This window comes from Rhinolophus hipposideros (genome assembly GCF_964194185.1).
Source record: "Rhinolophus hipposideros genome assembly, chromosome: 9".
Classification (NCBI taxonomy): domain Eukaryota; kingdom Metazoa; phylum Chordata; class Mammalia; order Chiroptera; family Rhinolophidae; genus Rhinolophus; species Rhinolophus hipposideros.
In genome coordinates this window covers 44,396,460-44,418,400 of record NC_138055.1, presented here as the reverse complement: position 1 = coordinate 44,418,400, position 21,941 = coordinate 44,396,460, and the positions used below count along the sequence as shown (strand labels likewise).

Sequence of the window (21,941 nt, the reverse complement as noted above, 5' to 3'; positions counted from 1 at the left end):
TATTATTGTGATTAAAGAAGACCTATCATATGGATAATCAAAAAAAAAAAAACCTGATAATTTTAAAACTTTTATATTGACCTTACATATTTTTATTCACATGTGGTCAAGCCTGAAATTTTTTTAGCTAGCACCCCAATTCTAACAATAGAATGAGTGCAAAATTCATCATTCCAATCTCTTACCACTTAGGTAGTCAAGGAGAAAGAGATCTTTGGAATGATCACAAGAATCTCAATTACTACCCAGGGAGGTCACTTAACCTCATCTTGTTTCTCTTTGCAGTGAGAAATAGAGCAGAGTATAATTTAAAAATACCAGGGAAAAAACAGTATGACTCTGCCATTTAATAATAAATTAAACCAAAGCACTATATGTGGAAAAAACAAGTTTACTTTCCAATGGTTCTCAGGGAAACAAAGTATGTGTTTTTGGTTGGACATTTTATTTACTTTTTCATTTATTACGTACATAGAGAGATTCTCAGTATTCTCTCTGAATACTGACTTTCTTCTCCTATGCCTCATGACACTTTTTAGAAACATAATAGGATCTTAAAAACATAATATCTGCGGGACAACTTCCCATCATTTCTATTATCAACTGCTTCCTCTGTGAGAAACTACATTTAACAATTTACATGTGTTATGTCATTTCATAAATAGAAAAATACACCCATAAAATATGTCAAATAGTCAAGAGATTATTAGCATAAAGAGAAATCAATGAGTAATTCTAGTCTACCTTTCTTTTTACAAACTTTAATTTGGTATCATATGAACAAATGTGGTAAAGCCTTTTATAAATAAGCTCCTTGAGATTGCAGCGTCAATTTTTTTCTCTAACTTCAAGTTCATTTAAATTCCTGCTCCAGTTACTTCCATGTATTATATGAATCCACGAATTGAGGGAGAGAAATATTTCTCTGGGTGCTATGTCACCATAGTGATACTTTTAAACTAAATTTATCGGGGTGACAATTGTTAGTAAAATTACATAGGTTCCGAGTGTGCATTTCTATAATACATCATCTATATATCACATTGTGTGCTCACCACCCAGAGTCAGTTCTCCTACTATCACCATAGTGATATTTTTGAGAGAGTGGTAAAAGAAAAAGCAGTGATATGGGGTTAAAAATAAAAGACTCAGTTTATTTAACAGCTCTTCAATGAAATGTACTTGGTGTTGAAATGAACACAAAGTAGGCTGACCACACAGTGTTTGTGCTCAAGAGACAACTTAAAAAATTGGAATACAAAACCATGAAACAATATAGAAGAATTACATTTTAGTAATATTTTACTTGCATAATCCAACTAAATTGAAAATTCCTGTAGATTTTATTCATATATAGTGTGAAAGTTTCCATACAATTAAGATCAGTGCCTTGCAGGTAATTAGCAATGAATTATAGTTGCTCTGAATAGAAAAAAAAATACTATAGGAGTTTAAGAAATTAACCAGTATCATTGGAAATAATCTGAGAATCTAGTATAGAAGCCTTATGCTTTAAATGAAGTGCATCAGAGAAGGGAGAAGCTGGATAAATGTGGAGACAGGTCACCATTAGTCACAATAAGTAGTATGAACAAAGGCACTAATGCAATAATGCAGTGGTTTGGAAGATAGCAAGGCAGTTCCTTTTTAGGGAGTAATGATAGTTATTGCTGGATGGATAATATGTATATGAAGCATGATATCTTGAAAAAATAATTAAAGAGTTGGTCCTTAAATTTAGATTTTAAATAAGTAGACCATAAAATTTTAAAAGTAGGTCCATAGTTGTGGCCATAGGGGTCAGACAGATTTGAATGTGATCTGGTTCAGTCCCTTACTATCTGTTGATCTTAGGTATTTAACTTCACTTGGATCATGTCCCTCATCTGCAAAGGAGTAGTAATAACATATAACCCACTGAGGTGTAGTGACAATTAAGTCAGATAATGCTTGTAAAGGCATAAAGCAAAAATGTGATAACTTATAATCTTTATACTAACATCTGTGACGATGTTGTTAGTGTAGAACTATCTTAGATTTAGTTTCCCCTTGTGGTTGAGAATAAAATGGATTGTAGAACAGAAGCACTGTGTTCAGAAAAGGGAGTTTAGTGTGCTTATGAAACCACCAAGTGGAGATGTCCAGTGCATCTTGGAAAAAATGGATCTGATCTGTAGGTGAAATTGAAATTAACCACTTAGAGGGTATCTGTGTGTGTGTGTGTGTGTGTGTGTATCAGTGTGTATATACATATACACACACACACATATATATGTATACATATGTACACATGTATACATATATATGTGTGTGTGTGTATACATATGAATCAAAACTATAACTGGGAAAAAGATATGACAGTAAGTGTATTTAAATTGAGGTTATGGGTTTATTGCAGAAGCCTCAGGAACTTTGATGCTTAAAAGAAAGGTAAAAGAAAAAAACTAGAAAAGTTTCTGAGACTTAAAAGAAAAACCAGAAGGTAATTTCATGAAATCCAGGGACTTGAGTTACATCAATCAGCTATTGCCTAATGATATTGTAAAACAAATATCCCAGAATTATAGCAAGCTTTTTTTTTTCTCCCCCCCGCAATGGGTCCACCACAAGGTGAGGTGAAGTCAAATTTAATGATGGCATGAGCACTTTACAATCCTGCCTTAGGCTGCAGGATTGATTGGGCTTGGCTCTAAGCTTTACACTGGCTCTAAGCTTGGCTCTAAGCTTTACATTGATCCCAAAATATGTGCTTCTCATGGCAGATGACAGTGTATAAGAACAAGCCAAACGGCAGATGCAAAACCTCTGCTTAGTCCACATCCACTACTATTATGTTGGGCAAAGCAAGTCATATGACCAAGCATAACATCAATTGGTATGGCAGTATGCTCTGTCAACAGTGGGAATGGAAGAGAAATGAATATTTGCTTAACAATAAATCAAAACTATCAAAAGACCTTTCCAAAAAGAAAAATTCAATAGAGTTCATTTCTGCTGAATGTCAAGTAAGGAAATATTTGAAAGGTACCCATATAGGACTTAGGAACTTAAGGAGTATTTTGGTGACTATTGTAAAGTACAATTTTACTGAAATGTCTGGTATAAAAACCAGGTTTTAGAGGTTTAGAGTGAATTGAAGGTAAAGAATGGTAAATTAAACCTAGAAAAGCGTTCAAAAAACTTTGGCTATGAAAGAGAAAAGGGAGAAATAACTGCAGTCGTTTGTAGGGGGCAAGAGTTAGAGGAAAGTTTTTGTTTAATTTTCTCTGCATTGTTTTTAAGAGGAAAAATAACTAGGCACGTTTAAATGCTGACATCAGGAAGCCAGTAGAATGATCAAGGTTGAAGATCCAAGAAAGGGGATAATGGATATAGTGAGGGCCCACGAAGGTGGGAGGATGAGATCCTGAACCCAAGGAGAGAAAGAAAACTTGGTCTTTCCTCTTCCATTATGATGAATTGGAAAGATGGGAGAATGTTGCTATAGCTTGTGTCATAATTTTGAAACTACAGGCTAGTAATTCTGGAAAAAGAAAGAGAAAAGAAGTAAAATTTTAAAAGTAGCTAGAAATGTTAATAAAAAAAAAACACCACGTAACTTAAAAGTTTGAAGGTAGGGCAAAATTGGGCGTTCAGAAGATAAGATTGGACTTTATGGGAAGGAAGCATATGTGTATAAGAGCAAATTTTCTTTTATGCTGTTGAAAACTGAGATCCGGAATCCAAGTAGTGGAACTGGAATAAGGAAACAGACGAGATCCTTCTCTGTGAGAGGTTTAAAGGATAGTGGTAGAGATAAAGACAGGGTGAGCTGAAGTCAAATCTAATGAAGGCATTGCGCTATACAATGATATTTTTAGTAACATAAATATTAGTGTCATCTTCCAGAATATATTACAGAAGAGTTGTGCGGGAAGGATGAATTTAAAATTTAAAAACAAAAATAACTAGGCTATGTATGAATTACACTAAGAAATCTAAAAAGATAAAATAACTGCTGTGCCCAGCAAGATTGTCTCAATACCTACATATGAGCAAGAACCCAAAAGAAAGTCCTTCATTTTACAGTATTTGTAAAAATGGAAGGCAATATGAATAAACACGATCTGTGGTAACATCCATAACACTGTTTCTCAGTTGATTCTCAAGATATATTTTAATTGACTAGCAGTCATTTTGCTCATATCCACTCATATCTACCACCACAGATCAGACAATATTCAGTGGGAAAATTTCAGTACATTGTCAGACAACAGTTGATCTGATGTTAATAGAAATTCTTAGTGATACAATTTAGACTTCCAAAAATACAAGCATAGCCATGAATAATATACCATAATTACTCAAATATAAAAACAAATAAATAGAAGAAAAATGTAACTTCAAATTAGACTCAAAATTCTAGTACATAATACAATTTACCTTGGTGAAAGAACCCAGGAATGCACCATGATGATCCTTGATGTATTTAAAAGCAATCCTTCAGGCTCAGTCTGAGCAGGTGTGTGTGTGTGTGTGTGTGTCTGTGTGTGTGTGTGTCTGTGTGTGTGTCTGTATGTGTGTTCATATGAATATATTATCAGAACATAGCCTTTGTTCGAGCCAAGTTGACTAAATTTTTTCTTTCTCAATGTAGTCTGAGAAGCTCCAGAAATGCTGTTAGAAATACAGATTTCTGGATCATCTTCCAGATCTACTGAACCAGAATCTGTAGTGATGGAGGTCAGAAATTCTCATTTTTAACAATTTCAGGTAATCCCTATGAATTATAAGGTCAGAGAACCAATGCCCTACAGTGTATCCGTTATAGAACTGTATTAATATAATTGTACCTACCAATATGAAGAAAGTAATATGTATATCGGATAATAAGCTGATGATTTCCTTCTGGCATCCTCAGAATATGGAATATTATTACAAAAGAATATTTCTAAAATATTTTGTTTACTGAAAAATTTATATGGAGTGTTGAGTAAACTAAGTGTGAGGCAGTTTTTTAGGCACTGAAGATTTTTTAAATGACACAATATTGTCATCTAGTAAAGAAAGGCAGACATAGATGTAAGTACAGCTAATGAAGGGGCTATGGTAGAAGTTTGTAAGGGACATAAACAAGAGAGGGAAAAGTCAGGCTAGTAGCTTCCTAAATGAGGTGTCATGGAGTAATCTTGAGAAATGCTTGCCAGATATACAATGCAGAGACAAGTAAAACTTTGTCTTATTAAAGCATCAAAGATGTTTACAAAACCAGATGTTATTTTTGCTCAGAATTCTGTCTAAAGTCCACTATTAAAGAAATATTGAATCAAACTATGATCTGGTGCAGATGAAGTAATTTCCCATTAGTATCCATCATCCACAGAACTTGCCCATCTCAAACAAGCACAAGTTTAGGACAGATGAAAAGATAAACATAAGTAAGCTGAGCAGAAGTTCCATGGAAACAACGAAGCAGAAATAATGAATCAAGATTCAAATAGCAGTATCAAGTCAAAGGATATTGCAAGCAATCGTGAAGGAAAATACACCCTGGATGAAACAAAATCCTCTTGGGGAATCCTTCTTGAGGAAAGGCTGACACAGTTTAATTCTCTAATGAATCAAACAAAAAGTAATTAGCTTTGAAAAGTTCAAATGATTTTGGACATTCTAAAAATGACCACTATTGTCAATATAGCTCAGTATGATATTTCCCTAAACAATGACAGCACTAAAGAGACCAAAAGTGAGGAAACAAATAAGTTATGCCACTCGTTACATATCAGCTACTCACTGAAAGTTTCCAATATATAATTTCAGCAGACTACTAAAAATATAGGAATTTTTATTGCAAGTATAAGCTTCTCACATGCCAAGAAGTGATTCTTTGAGCACATTTTACTATGACTAATAAAATCATTTAGGTTAGTGGTAATGGCAATTTTTTCTTCTTTATAACCAGTAACTTGACCACAGTAAAAATAAATAAATAAAAAATTCTCAGTCTGGTGATCAATCATAGGAAGCTTCAAAGAAGAATATTTTATAAAAATCTTCTATTTCAATTATCTCTAATATCATAGTACTACTGGACTTCTTTTTTGAGTGATTTAGTCATAGTTTAAATGACTGCTTTGTATACTCCTATAACAAACATGACTGTATGCAAACAGGAAACCATATGTGTATGTAAAAATAAGCATGGTGGCATTCTCAGACATGGCTAGGGATGAAATTCAAAATCCAGGACACCTGCAAACTTCTATGGCTTTTAAAAAGATGTATGTCTTCGCAGAAATCTAGTTCTCAAAGAAGCTGTGGGGAAGATTAAGATGAAAATATATGACTCAGTACATTTATTTAATTTTCTCTCCTTAATTACTCAAAGGAAGTTTTCATAACATACTAATAGCAATATGAAGCCAAATGTGAAATTATACTAGACCTTACTAAAAGTGATATTTTGGAAAGGAGACACTTGCCAATTTTGTAGCAAGATTTCTTATCAAGAATTATCTAGATATGTTGTTTCTATTTTAGAGTTAATTTTCTTAACATTTTTGAAATTTTATTTCATTAAATCCTCAAATACTATTTTAAGATATCTTATCAAATCACTGCCTTACGTGGAACATTTTTCCCAGGGTAAAACACAAAGTCTTTAGCACTTTAAAAGAACTTTCTTGATCTGCTATTTGTTCCTCCTCAGCCACATGTCTTGCTACTTCGTAACTTATATTCTATCATATTTCAGATTTCTTTCAGTAATTTGAACCAGTCATACTTGGTATAGAACATTCACCTAACACGTTGACTCTCCTTGCGTTACAGCATTCATTACATAGTTTTGTGTTCTTTTTCTCTATTTTTCCCACTTAGCTTAGAAGCCTCCTGAAGGCAGATAAGAGTCTGGCTTATTCATTACTATTCTCTCTCCAGGCCCAACACAATGCCTACCACCCAATAGATCTGTGGTTCTGTATATAACATCCCTCTTTCTTTCCACATTGTCTCTCAGCCTTTCTCCCTTTCTCCCCACCTACCATGTCTCCCCGAAAATAAGACCTAGATGGACAATCAGCTCTACTGCGTCTTTTGGAGCAAAAATTAATATAAGACCTGGTATATTAATGTGTATTATATTGTATTGTGTATATATTATATTATATCTGGTCTTACAATAAAATAAGAACGGGTCTTATATTAATTTTTGCTCCAAAAAAACACATTAGAGCTGATTGTTGGGCTAGGTCTTATTTTCGGGAAAGCACGGTGTGACCCACTCAGAGCTACCACTTTTTCAATTTCCAGATACAAACAAGAACCTGTCTCCAATGCATAATCTACAAAGTAGACTCTGGCCAGAAACTGAAATAACGCAAATAACACTTCTTTCTTTCCTTTATTTATTATATGTAGTATTCATACCTTGATTCCCCGAAAATAAGACCTAGCCAGACCATCAGCTCTAATGCTTAATATAAGACCCAGTATTATACTATATTAATATAAGACCCGGTATTATATTATATTATATTACAGTAAGTAGGTAAGTGAGAGAGAAGAGGTACGTGCCTAACTAGCCTAATCAGCGAAATCAAACCTGGAAAATAATCACATGCCAGACAATACAGCAAACATACTATTACAACAAATTTCCCCACGTTAGAAAATGAAGCCACTCAGAGTAATAGAAGTTGAGTAAATTTCCCCCAAGAATACATGTCTACTAAGTAACAAAATATATATTTAAATATATGTGTATTAGCATCTAGTATTATACTCTTTCCTACATGAGAAAACATAACCATATATTATATTGAAAGTCTGTGGCACTACAATAACAATGAAAGGGGAGCAATTTTTTTATCACTTGAATTTTATAAAAAACTTAGATTCCATTTTAACTGAAATGTTTTACAATCCCAGTAAAAATTCAATTTTATATATTAAACAACAAAATAGTCTATAGGGAAATAATTAATTTTAAATTTTATTATGTCATCAGTATGCAACAATGCTTCATTTATTTTATTTACTAATAGTTTGATTTGGAAAGATAAAATCATCTAAACATGTTTGAACCAGGGATAATACTCAGTACTGAGAATAGTATGCAAAAATCAAACATTCTTACATTACTAGAATTATAAATTATGGCAGTCTCTTTGAAGGACAATTTGGAAATACTGATAATCTGTAAAAGATGTACCTTTTTGCTAGCAATTTCACTCTAGAAATATATCTTAGAGAAATATTCCTAGGAATGTACAAAAGTACATGTAGAATAATGAATGTCCTTATGGCATTCTTTTTTAAAAAACATGGAAATAACCCAAAGATACAATCATGGGATATAAATTATGTTCCATGCAAAGCAATATTATGCAAATGCTAAAAAAATAATGAGTTAGCACTATAATGTGTGGAAATAAGAATTACCAAAGATAAAAACAAAAAACAACAACAAAAAAGTGACAAAATATTACATATAGTATGATGAAATTTTGATAACAGCAATAATGATATATTGAAAACTATTTCTATGCATAAAAATATTTAAATACATATATACATGATGTCAACAATAGTTCTGCGGATTGATTTAAATGAATGAAAAGAGTCATTAAAGATATAGCCGCTATTAATAAAATAATATGAGATTATTTTGAAAAACAGTGTCAAATATATTTAACAATTTAGATGGACAAATTCCTAGAAAAATGCAACTTATCAAAAATAAATGAAATAATAATTAGAAAATATGAATAAAAGTAATTAAATCTCTAATTTGAAATTTTGTCAGAAAAAATAAGTCTAGGGCCAAATAGCTTCTCTAGTAGATCTTACAATATATTTAAGAAAGAAGTGATGTAGATCATACACAGACTCTTACTAGAATAAAAAGAGGGAATATATTCTGACTCTCATGAGTTCATCCAATGTAAACTTGACACCGAAACCTGACATAAAACATTTTTTAAAAAAAGCGAACAAATCCTAAATAAAACATTATCAAACCTATTCTAGTAATATTCATAATGGGTAACATATACATCATGAACTTGTTAATTTATTCCAGGAGTTCTGGTTTAACATTGAAAATCAATCAATATAATTCTTTGCATTAACTTCATATAAGAGAAAAATCATATGTTCATCTCAATAAATTTAAAATTATTGTAAATTTAAAAATCCTAAACAAAAATAGGAGGAAACTTTCTTAACCTGGTATAGATTATCTATGAAAATAAAACAGTTAACGGTGAAATTTTGAGAAATTTTCTTACAAGATGAGGAATGAGACAAAGATGTTAATTATTATAACTCTATGCAACATTGGCCTAGAGAGAGACCAGCCAGTGAGACAAGATTTCAAAAAGTTATAAGAAGTAGATAAGAAGAAATAAACTTATTATTCTCAAATGATATATGTGAATATCTATAAAATTAAAAAGAATCAACAGAGAAATTATTAATATCGATAATATTGGTGAGTTTTACAAGATTATAAATAATCAACATACAAAAATCAATTATTTACTATCAACAGAGTTAGAAACTGAAAATTTACAATTACAGTACTTAGAATAGTATAAAAAGAAAAATCAGACAGCTAAGAGTAAATCTAACAAAAGATGTGCAAGGATTTCACACTAAAAGTTTTAAACATCATTTAGAGAAATTTTTAAAGAGCTAAAGAAAGTGATATATAGGCGATCATAAATAGACTCAATTTTTTAAACATGTCAATTATCTCAAATTGACTTGCCAATTCAATTCCATCTTAATCAAATTCCAACAAGAACTTCATAGAAATTAATGAGCTGTCTTTAAAATTTATATTGAAAGGCAAAGAGCCAATAATAGTCAAGACAAACTTAAAGGATAATCAAGTCGGAGGACATACTGTAGTAAATATTAAGACCTATTTTAAAATGTCAGTAATTAAGACTGTGTGTATGGGCTCCATGATAGACAAATAAACCTGTTAAACAGCATAAAGTCCAAAAACAGATCTACCCATACATGAATACCTGATTTTTGACAAAGGCAGCATTGCCAAACCATGGGGAAAAGATAGTCTTTTTAATAAATGGCTCTGGATAAAGTTTATATTCATATAAATAAGAAAACATGACTCAAACCTCACATAAAAATCAATTTCAAGTGAAACATAAAACAATATAATGCCTAGAACACAATTTAGACAAAATGCGCCTTGACTTATAATAAATGATTGTTGAATTAAATAAGATACAAAAATCTAACTACGGACCACTTAAAATTGATAACATTTGTTGATAAAAGATAACATTAAGGAGTGTTAAGGAAAATAAGAGTGGGAGAAGATATTTGCAAATATTTTCTAAGGACTCAAATTCAAAATATAAGGAACATCCATCTTATGCATAAACAAGATATATAACTCAATAGCAAAATGGACAAAACTTTTGAACAGATACTTCAGAACATCCATTCAAATGGCCAAAACACATAACATAAAAAACTTCAATTTCTTATTAATGAAGGAAATGCATATTAAAATCATAACTAGATATCTACCTCTACACATTCGTACTCACCAGAATGCTTTAAATTAAAAAGACTATTAATTATTAAGTGTTGATAAAGCTATGGAGCAACTTGAAACCTCATACACTGCAGGCTGAACTGGAAATTAGCCCAACTACTTTGGAGAAACTAGCAATTTCAACTAAACAATAACCTGTGACTCAGCAATTTTAATCTTTTTTTTAAATCTCCATAGCCATATATTTGATCCTTTTTACCCTCCTCTACTACCCCCATATCCCCTTATCCTCTGTTAACCACTAAACTATTGTGTCTGTGAGTTTTTGTTTATTTATTTGACGTGGAAACCAAAGTGTCCTTCCATAGATGACTAGATAAAGAAGATGTGGTATATACACAATGGAATACTATTCTGCCAAAGAAAAGATGAAATAGTGCCATTTGAGGCAACATAGATGGATCTTGAGATTATCATGCTAAACGAAATAAGTCAGACAGAAAAAGTCGAGAACCATATAATTTCACTGATATGTGGTATGCAAAACTGAAAACAACAAAAGAACAAGCAGTTTTAAACGTAAGTACATCTTAACAAGAGATGCAGTAACATACGATGACTGACAATTAAGTTTGCGAACTCGTCCTAGAAAAAGTGCTACATACCTCATTGCTGAATATCACTACGGTCACCTTTGAAGTATTCCCCTTGAGAAGCTATGCACGGACACCAGCATCTAGTCCACCCTTCAAAGCAATTTTGGACTCTTTTTCTGGAATGGCCATCAGAGCTCTCGTCGGATTACCCTTGATGTCCTGAATGTCATCAAAATGTCCTCCTTTCAATATTTCCTTTATCTTCAGGTAAAGACAGAAGTCATTGGGGGCCAGATCAGGTGAGTAGGGAGGATGTTCCAATACAGTTATTTGTTTACTAGCTAAAAACTCCCTCACAGTGCCTTGTGAGCTGTTGCGTTGTCGTGATGCAAGAGCCATGAATTGTTGGTGAAAATTTCAGGTCGTCTAACTTTTTCAGGCAGCCTTTTCAGCACTTCCAAATAGTAAATTGTTTGTCCAATTGGTACAAATTCATAATAAATTAATACCCCTGATATCAAAAAGGTAGCAATACTGTTGCAACAAGTTCGTGAATTTAATTTTCAGACCTCGTATCCAAAGTCCTAAGTATGGCTTTTCATTACAAAATTGCTTATTAAAGGACTCTCTTTCATCTATTTTGTTATTACTAAAGGACTCTCTGTCTATTTCTCTTAAAGGATTCTATTTCTATTATTAAAGGACTCTCTTTCATCTATTTTGTTGTATAAATCAACAAAACCAAGAAGTTAATTCATGAAAAACTGTGAAGATTGACATAGCTTCTAGTTTGTATTTAATGATTTACAAGGTATAGATAGAATCCTTAATTTGTTGAAATATTTAAATGAGTTCAGCTTTGACCCTTGTATGAATATCTTCATAAAATACTTATTAAATATTAACTACCATGTTTCCCCGAAAATAAGACTGGGTCTTACATTAAGGTTTGCGCCAAAAGATGCATTAGGGCTTATGTTCAGGGGATGTCATCCTGAAAAATCAGCTAGGGCTTATTTTCCTGTTAGGTTTTATTTCGTGGGAAACTCTAGACACAAAGATGAATAAGGCATGGCCACTAGGATAAGTCCTCAAGGGCTTATAATAAGGATAACAGACAAGTAAAGAATCAGTTACACTATAATATAGTAAGTGTTAGTTGAGGTGTCTACAGATTGTTATGGAAGCACTGAATAAGAGCTCAAAACTCAGCCTAGAAGTTTAGGGACATCTCCTAGAGACAGTAGCAGCTGACCAGATCTTTGAAGAGGTTAGCAGATCAAGAGGTTAGCAGGGCAAACAAGGATACAGGTTATTTCTAGCAGAAAACAGAATCTGGGAAAAGAGTAGAGTTTGAGAAAAAACATGGTGCATTAGGGGAAATGCAAACATTTCAGTGCGATTGGCACTGTGGAAGACAGGAGATGGAAGAGACTGGAATAATAAGAAAACAGATTTAACGAAGTAAATAGGGACCATTTAATAAAGGACTTTAGGTGCCATGCAACAGACTTCAACCATCTTATTACAGAAAAAAGAAATCAAAAGATTTTCAGCAGAAGAGATACCTGAGATTGGTTTTAGAAAGATCACTTTGGTTATTTACGGAGAATAAATTAAAAAAAAAAAAAAGACTACAAGAAAAGAGGGACTCTGAACTCCAAATACCCTCATTTTCTACACAGAAAACAAAGATTTATAATGATTAAGCAACTTGTACAAAATCACAGAGACTGTAACTGCCCAAGCTGGGTTTCATGCAAAGCTGTGTATAACTGTAACGTGTGTACTCTTAAGGACCAGGGAAACTGCCTCTCATAAAACCAAACAAACAAACAAAACACTATAATGCGATAAACCCTAACCATTTAGAGAATAGTAACAAATAAAACAGTGCGGGAAAAGCAATGATATGGTCAAGTCTTCATCATCAAAATCAAGTACAGGGGTGAGCAATTATTCAGTGAACTAAGGACCATCTGGATAATCCTGGCAAAAGCAGATTTAGTGCCTGAGTCATTCAGATAATTGTGCAAACAATGTGCCCTGCTCTGGCTGAGTAACCTGGTCATTAATATCCTCATAGTACGTTCTGCCCCATGGCACTTTTGAAATGGACAGGAGTAACTCAGAAAGGATTAAGGTACTATTTATTTCATGGGAGAGCCACATAAATAATAATGGGATCTTAATAGACTGAGAGTGCATTTCATATGTCCCCAGGAGCCATTTCACAGGGATATGTACATGATACACATAAGCCAAATCCCACTTCAAAGAAAGCAAGAAGTTCAGCAACAGTACCCTCAAATGTGTATTCTTATATTCAATTATTTATCAGGTAGCAGAGAGCTACTGCTGCAAATAGATATACAGGTTAAACTACAATGAAGTTACAAATATCTGTATGTCCCAAAATATAAAAGGCAAAAAACAAGCTGAGGAAAATTTTCACAGTATACCATAGATTTTTTGTTAAACAAAGAAAACAGGAATACCACAAAAAAGAAATAATCAAGTAAAATACAAAAATAAGAAATACAAAGAGCCAATAAACGTGAAAACATTTCTCAACTCATCCAAAAATTATAGAACACAAAAGAATAATGAGATACTCAACTTCTACTATCAAAATAGTCACAATTTTGTAAACACAATACTAAATGTTAATAAGAATATTGCCATATTGGTTTATACTAAGTACCAATGTATAAACTTTTTTTTCTAGGGCAATTTGGTAAGCAATAGGAGTCTAGAAATATTTATATGTTTGATCAGGTAATGTCTGATCAAGAAGTTATTGTAAGGAATTAGTCAGAAATGGAAAATTAATGTATACTTATGTTCATTTTCATAAGTGTGAAAAATAATCTAAAGACTCTCTATAAAAGAATATTTGGTAGCCATAAAAAATGGTTAGTAAGAATACTAAATAAATTAAGTGAATATTTATGTTATGATGTTAAGTTGGGAAAAGGGCTAAATACAAAAATGAATATTCACTGTAATTGTAAATTTGTACATTTAAAATACCAATATATATTTATAATAATAAAACTGGGAGGTTATGAGTGGATCTTGCTTCATAGAGTTTTCTTTTATTTCCAGTTTTTCCTGAATGATTTTGTATTTCCTTACAATCACAAAAAATGTTACTTTAATGGTACTATTAAATGAATATACTTTTGAATGAAATTTTACACACTAGATCATTCATATAACATAGGGAAATAGTGTTCCATCCTCCTCCTGTTACATTTTTCTAATCTCAGGATTTAAGCCCACGTGTTCTTGTTCCAAAATTCGAGCACTGTAAAATATGTGGCACAGTAAAAGTTTCAAAGCAGAGTAGAACCAATAATGAAAATTAAAAATACGTTATACCAATAATTTGTTGCATCTTATATTCAAACAGAGAGACTTATACACTGAAAATTTTGGTAAATTGTCTACTGCACTAATCCAGGCATGCAATGACAAATGAAACTGATACTGGGGAAAACAGAAAGACATAAATTAGAGTTGAGAATAAAAATGAATAAATCAGTTACTGAATAGATGGTGAATACTTGGAGGTAAAGGAAAGGAAGTCTAAAAACAAAACAAAAAAAAAACTAATCACAAACCAGAAAGCTAGAAAAACTATGGTATCCTATGCTAAAAGCCAGTTTAAGAGTGGTGATGATTGATAGTGGAAAAGCAAAAAGTAGATTTCACTATTTCACTATGTATATTATTACTGTAAACAGTACTTCTACTACTAATAGCTATTATTTATGAGTAATGACTATGGGCTAAGCCCTACTGTAAGTATGTTATATGCATTATCTCATTTAATACTCAAAAAATTAATCGTAAAAAAAAAAAACTGAAGTAAGTGCTATTATAATCCCCAGTTGACTTATTGACATTCATCTGCATAATGATATATAAATATTTATACATGTAGGCTTCCTTCCTGTGCTCTTAGCCACTAGGACAGTATTTTGGAATGGCTAATGGAGAAGAGATTAACAATGGAAATGCAGAAGGAGAATTTTATTTCCAAAAAAATAAATTGTCATCAATTTGGGGGATTTATAGGAAATTTAAAAGCAGGAAGAAGAGATAAGAGAGACACAAAGAGGGTTAGAGAAAGAGAAAAATTATGACATCAGATCATTATAATATCAATAAATACTAATTTCAAGGAGGAGAGGGACAATATAGAAAATGGCAGATCAGAAGGGAAGAAAAAATGAACAGTATACCAAAAAAAAAAAATACAAACATGGGATATATTGGCCTATATTATAACAGATAGCAATACTGACCAAATTTTGTTACTTGGACCAAAAAACGTGGAAAGCTAAACTATTCTATTTGAGGTGAACATGCTATGTAATATAGTTTACAGTAGGTTGTTAGAATATTATGTTTGAAATAGTGGATTTTTGGAAGACTTTAAGCAAATTACTTGGTGTCCTCTAAATCTAAGAAAATAGAAAGGTTATCATCAGGATGCAATAATTACAGGCAATGGGAAAAATAAATGCACATACATGTGTAAAAGAGGGCCCAGATATCACAAATAGATATAATAAGAAACATCAGCACAAGTTTAAGTATCAGGTCCACAAGTAAAATTTATACAAAGAAATATATCAAAACTACTCTCAAAGATTGTAAAGGTCCATTAGTTCTAGTAATATATCCTGTAAAGTGGGTGGATCCTTCCCCCCCAGGTCTCCAAATCAGTTACCACCCAAACAAATTTACTACCATATAATCAAAATACAGGCATAAGTAAACCATATGCTCGGATGAGTTTAGTAAACTCTCCCAGATGTGATATATATTTATTTGATATGTGTGTTACATCTCAGTCTGGTAAGGTTCACATGTACACTGTGAAGCTGTAAAATGCGGGAAAATAGATGAATATCAAATTGCATTAAGAATCTATTCAAAATAATATTTGGGAATACTGATCTTCATGTGCATTACAGAAACATTATTTCATGCAGGGTTTCCTCAGTCTGAGAGCATTTCTCTGGCTTTTCTCACCCAATGGAGAATTTGATTCCCTTTTGTCCCTCCCACTCAGTGCTTCCAGATTGCTTCAGAAGGCCAAGGCAGCCTGCTCAGCTGCAGGCAAACAGGGCTGGGTGTGCAAGAGCTATATATAGCTCCACCTTGGAGATGTGCACACACAAGCACACATACAAATGTCCATGCTGGTTTGGGCATGAATAAATGAGAAACGGTTGCAGCTCTCCACCCTCCCTCTTTCGCATCACCCCAATTTTTCAGTAATGTTCAAAGCAGGGTGTCATCAGTCCGGGAGAGTGATGCAGCGTCTAATTTCTCCGCAGTTCTTCTGCCTACTGCTTCCAACAATCTGACTCCGGCAAGAACCGGCACTGGGCCAACAACTACTTCCCAGATGCGGTCAACCACGAAGGCTACCTCGCCGCCGGGCGAGCCCATCCGGGCAATTACTTGACTCTGGGAATCCTCGAGAATAAACCCACATTTTAGAAACTAGGAGAGAAGGTGGTTCCCAGGAGACAACACCAGGCTAGGAGCGAAGAGGCAAAGCCTTCGCTGACTCCCCTTCTCAATCTGCCGCAGAGGAGAGAAGGGCCCACGTGTTCTCAATAGAGACGTAATTAATCCGAACATACCCCTGGAGTTGCAGGATTTCTCCCCACCCCCACTCGCGAAGGGGACCGGCTCTTAACCCAGAGGCCAGGGACAAGCAAGTCCCTCCTTCCCCGCAGTGCCATCACTCCCAGTTTGCCCTCTTCCCCCGGTTGTGCTAGAGGCTAGACCCAAGGCAGGAGAGGGAGAACGAGTGAGTAGGTGCGGACGGGCGCGGGGAAGAGGACAAGCCCTTCTCCATCCGGGAAGACCCTCGGCTTCCCGGCTGCTGACACGTCTGCTCCCCCAGACCCTTCCCTGCCTGCTCGACATGGCACCTCTCGGACGCGGCACCGGCGGTGGCAGACGACGGAGGCAGACGAAGCCTGAGAGGAAAGTTGACGATGCACAGATGGGGGCTCGGTCCGCTCTCCTTAGGCACGGCCGCCCTGCCTCGCCCGGGACCCCGGGCTCCCGCATCCCGCACTCCTTCCCAGCAGCTAGACGCCCTGCACCCAATCCTGCCTGCCGTACTTCATGACTAGAGCTGAGGCTACCACAAGAGATTTGGGGGTGATGAGGGCGGGGCGGGGCTGGGGGAAGGGGAAGGGAGGCAACAGCGTGAAAATACGCATTCTTTATCCTATCTGCACAGAAGGACAAGTCCTGCCTCCTACCTGTTCCCTGCTCCTGCTCTCCCCGGCGTGGCACAGCTGGACCATCACCTACAGGTTTCCCACTTCCGCTACAAACACCTGGGAGCGCATCTCCCCAGCCGGCGCCCCTCCTCGCCTCGGCCGAGCCCACCCGAGCTACTTGACAGCAGAAGCCGGGCCTTTTAGAGCGATTATTGGCGCCGGGGAAAAAGTGAGGCGGGCACCGGAGAAAATTCTGCGTCTCTGATTGGACAGGCTAGATGTCACTCTCACCCCAGGACCAGGGCTGGCTGCGGACTGGGGTAGCTGCTAAACCTAGCTGCAAAGGGTCTCTGCAATGCCTGGAACCAAAACCTGCTGCTACTGGATCAAGGACCCCTAAGAGAAGGGAAACTGGTTTGATCACTTGTCATCTGAGACCCCCCAAGAGGGAAGGAGGGGTCAGGCATAACCAGACACAGAACACTTTCCAGAGCTTCCCAAAAGGGACCATCTGTTCTGAGATTTGACAGGCAAAAATATCACGGGCAGTGCCTCAATGGAGAAGCACGAACTTTGGTTAAGAATGGAGCAAAATAGAAAAATATATATACTTATATGAAAAAAATAACAAGGAAAAAAGAAACATGTGAGGGTTTTCTTTGTTTCGAATTTCCATTTTTGCCTAAATGTAACATGGCAGTTTTTCGTATGGAGAAAAGGTTAAGTTGCTTGTTCTGTAGTACAAAGTGACTCCCAATTATTCCCGAGTAGCAACAGTTTCAATTGGGAAAGCACTGCATAATAACCGCTCAAGAAAGAGTAAAAGAAGGAAACTAAGACCAAACTGCGTAGGGGACTTTCCTTGGGCAGTTTGTGGCAAAACTCTTAAAATACTCACCACCAGACTGACTAATAATTAGTCATTTCTCTTTCTACTAATATTCGTCCATTATTCCCTTTAAGGTCAAACCTCTCGGCTGCAAAGCACGCACGTATAAGCTAACCCAAACCTATGTGATCCGAAGCCTGTCTTTTAAGTGCAAGAGGAGGAAGGCAAAACAATTTTGTGCCCCTCTTCCATCTCTGACATTTGTCCCGGTGGAATTAGGAAGCTATGGACTTCAACGGACTTCTTAAATGGGAGGAAATGATAGAAAGATCACAAGTAAAGTTAAGGGTAGGGAGATGTGTTAATTTAGTGCCACATAAGAAAACAATCTTCTACCTCACAGGCTGCTTCCCATCTGAAAAATAGCCAATGTCTTCATCCACCTAAACTAAGGAGTCATCTTAACTAATTCTGAGTGTAAGACACAACTCCCATACTCAAAGAGCTTATGATAGACTTGGGTCACTAGACAGCTATTAGAGGAGATGGCATTGATATTAATGCTAAATCATTGTAGGCCTTCAACTTAGTGCTTATGATTATTATTACTATTAGCCCAGACTCTTTGTAAAATGTTCTCTTTATAAAACTTTAGAAAACAAATTAATGTATTTGAAAATGGGAAAGAAGCCCGCGGGGTGGTTAATAATGATTAATAGATGATTCTGATGCTGGGAACCCTCTTTACACTAAATGGAAATAATAATAAAAATGTAATGGCAAGTGTCTAAGCCCCATCAGTCATGTTTCTACATAATATGCCTCATAGTCTTTCACTTCAAGGCACCCACACCAGGTACCACACCAATTGTTCCATCGAATTGGACAAATCATCCATTATCTAGTGCATTTACTGAGACTTATTCTGTGCCACACCCTGTTTTAGATTCTAGTGAACTAAACAAGAATCATACACTGAACTTGTTAAAGAAGGTCTCAGGCAGCAATTAAGATAGTAAATATCGTAATACGGAATGTGTATTATCAACATTAACATTTTTTTTTATTGCTAAGCATAATGTTTTGAGTCACAATGAGCTCCAGTAGACCCTCTTCTAGATTTAAGCAGTGCAGAGAAGGTGGAGTATCACGAAAAGAAAATGTACATTGAGGTTAGCACAGGAGTTGAAATAAAAAGTGAAAAAATACTAAAGAAATATCTGCTATCCTCATTCTTTCATTTCTTTATTCATTCATCCATTCATGCAGTCAACAAATATTACTGTTGTAAATATAGAGATGAATGAGATAGACAAGCTCTCATGGAGCATATTCTTTATTCTTCAAACAATGTTACTTTGTGTATTTATTGATATAATTATATCTCTGTATGTCTGAGCAGATGCACACACACACACACACACACACACACACACAACTTGGAAATAGTGTTAGGATAATTTCTATCTGGTCATCAGCCACCTCAGATAAAATAGATTGCTCCAGGTTTCTAGTTATTATCTCAGAGAGAAAAACCTGCATTATCTGTTCCTGGAATATATATATGAGGTCTGACAATTAAGTTTGTGAACTCGTCCTAGAAAAAGTGCTACCTCATTGCTGAATATCACTATGGTCACCTTTGAAGTACTCCCATTGGGAGGCTATGCACCAACGCCAGTGCTTAGCCCACCCTTCAAAGCAATTTTGGAACTCTTTTTTCTGAAATGGCCATCAGAGATGTCATCATATTACTCTTGATGTCCTAAATGTCATCAAAATGTCTTCATTTCAATATTTCATTTATATCCAGGTAAAGAAAGAAGTCATTGGGGGCCAGATCAGGTGAGTAGGGAGGGTGTTCCCATGCAGTTATTTGTTTACTGGCTAAAAACTCCCTCACAGACAGTGCTGTGTGAGCTGGTGCATTGTTGTGATACAAGAGCCAGGAATTGTTGGCGAAAAGTTCAGGTCGTCTATCTTTTTCAGGAGCCTTTTCAGCACTTACCAGTAGTAAACTTGGTTAACTGTGTCATCCAATTGGTACAAATTCATAATGAATAATCCCTATGATATCAAAAAAGGCTTAGCAACATCATTGCAACAAGTTCGCAAACTTAAGTGTCAGACCTCATATATAAATGTATCAAAAGTATCTGCTGCAAAGCATTTTACATTTTCCAAATCTCTTTAGGATACAATCCCGTTTGTTCTTACAAGTAAGGAAGAGAGTCATTATTAGCCCCATTTCACAATTGAGGAAATTGAAGTGGCAAAGAAAATGCACTTCTTTGAAAGCATAATTGTGTATATGATGCTTAGTATATAGAAGGCATCCAATACATACTTATTGTGAATATATGGCTTATAAAATGTGAGGGTTTGAAGAACTTTAGAAATCATTGAGTTCTACCCATTATACAAAGAAGGAGAGAATCAGACATTATAATATTCCCAAGGTCATGTATCTAGTTAGGGGCCAAGCTCAGTCTAGAACCCAGATCTTAGGACTACCCATTCATTATTTTTTTCCACCACAATGAACAATAACTTTTTCTGATATCTCTTTGAGTAGAGTTCTTGCCCTTTCGCTTCCCTAAACAACCCAGTCTTTTGAAGTTTTCAGCACTGCCCAATGGTGTACTCATAGTCCAGCATCTATAAAAATATATGAAAGCATGCCATTTTAACTAGCAATTAAACAGGGCACAATCCGTAGCTGAGACACAGTTTGCTTGTTAATTTGGGATCTGCCTCATCAGATTGGGATGAGAGTAATTTGGGCTGGTGTTGAGGTCTGAAGAAAGCTGATAGAAAGAAATGTGTAGCCAGCCAGGCAGATTGCCTCTGGTACATATTGTCCCTAACGTGCGGAAGAAGAAAACTGTAGAAACATTCTTCTGAATCCCCCTTATCTGACAGCCTGATATAGAACTTATTCGCAAAACTTCAAAAGAAACAGTAGGGAAAGTTTGCCTTGTTTCCCGGGTGGCTCTGATTCCCTAATCATTCAAAGAGGCTCGAGCACAATTTATTAGGCATTACATTGCTAAGCTTCCCTTGGGCCTATTTCAACCTGCATTAGCCCTCATGCTTGAAACATTCAAATTTCCTCCAATCAGTGATTAAATTTCTGTGAGAGGAAAGGAAACTACAGTAACAGTACAGCTTTCCACAGCATGTATTTCTTACTTTCTCTTCTGCTCCACCCACAATTTCTTCACTTCAAAGCTTCTCAGGAGAACAATTGCTAACATAGCCTGATAGAGCAAAGGGGAAAGGTAAGGAAAAGGGGGATTTTTCCAATCACAATTTCAAACTAAATTCAACACAGCAGAAAGCCATTGAAGGCTCTGCCCACTAGTTTGAAGAAAGTCATGGTAAACACAGCCTGCAGCATCTCAGAGATCAAATCAACCCACTGACCTAGCTTTTACATAGCCAATTGGGAACACAGGCAATGTGCATGTGTGCGTGCACACACACACACACACACACACACACACACACACACACACACACACCAGTACCACAAAGCAGGAAGAAAAGTTTTCAAATACTAAATTCTGGAAATGTGGTAAACAGCGGCAGCTTGCTACTAACCCAGAGCCACTGCAATCTTCTTGGAGATTAAAATAGCGTTAGAATGTCTTTGGTTTTTTTAGTGACTGTTGTGCACAAAAGGGCAGATTCACAGAAAACTACATGCTAATATTGCAAGTATATCTTCATACAGATTCCAT

The 21,941-nt window shown here is 35.3% G+C and overlaps 1 protein-coding gene across 2 annotated transcripts in view; it reads right to left on the bottom strand.

Moving 5' to 3' along the window:
* CNTN1 (contactin 1) overlaps positions 1-17,576 on the bottom strand; it is a 292,784-nt gene extending 275,208 nt beyond the window's left edge. For both annotated transcript variants that reach the window (XM_081058561.1, XM_081058563.1), the window contains exon 1: positions 17,409-17,576. The gene's annotated coding sequence lies outside the window, so the exon portion shown is untranslated. The remainder of the gene's footprint in view (positions 1-17,408) is intronic.
* Positions 17,577-21,941: the final 4,365 nt, after the last annotated feature.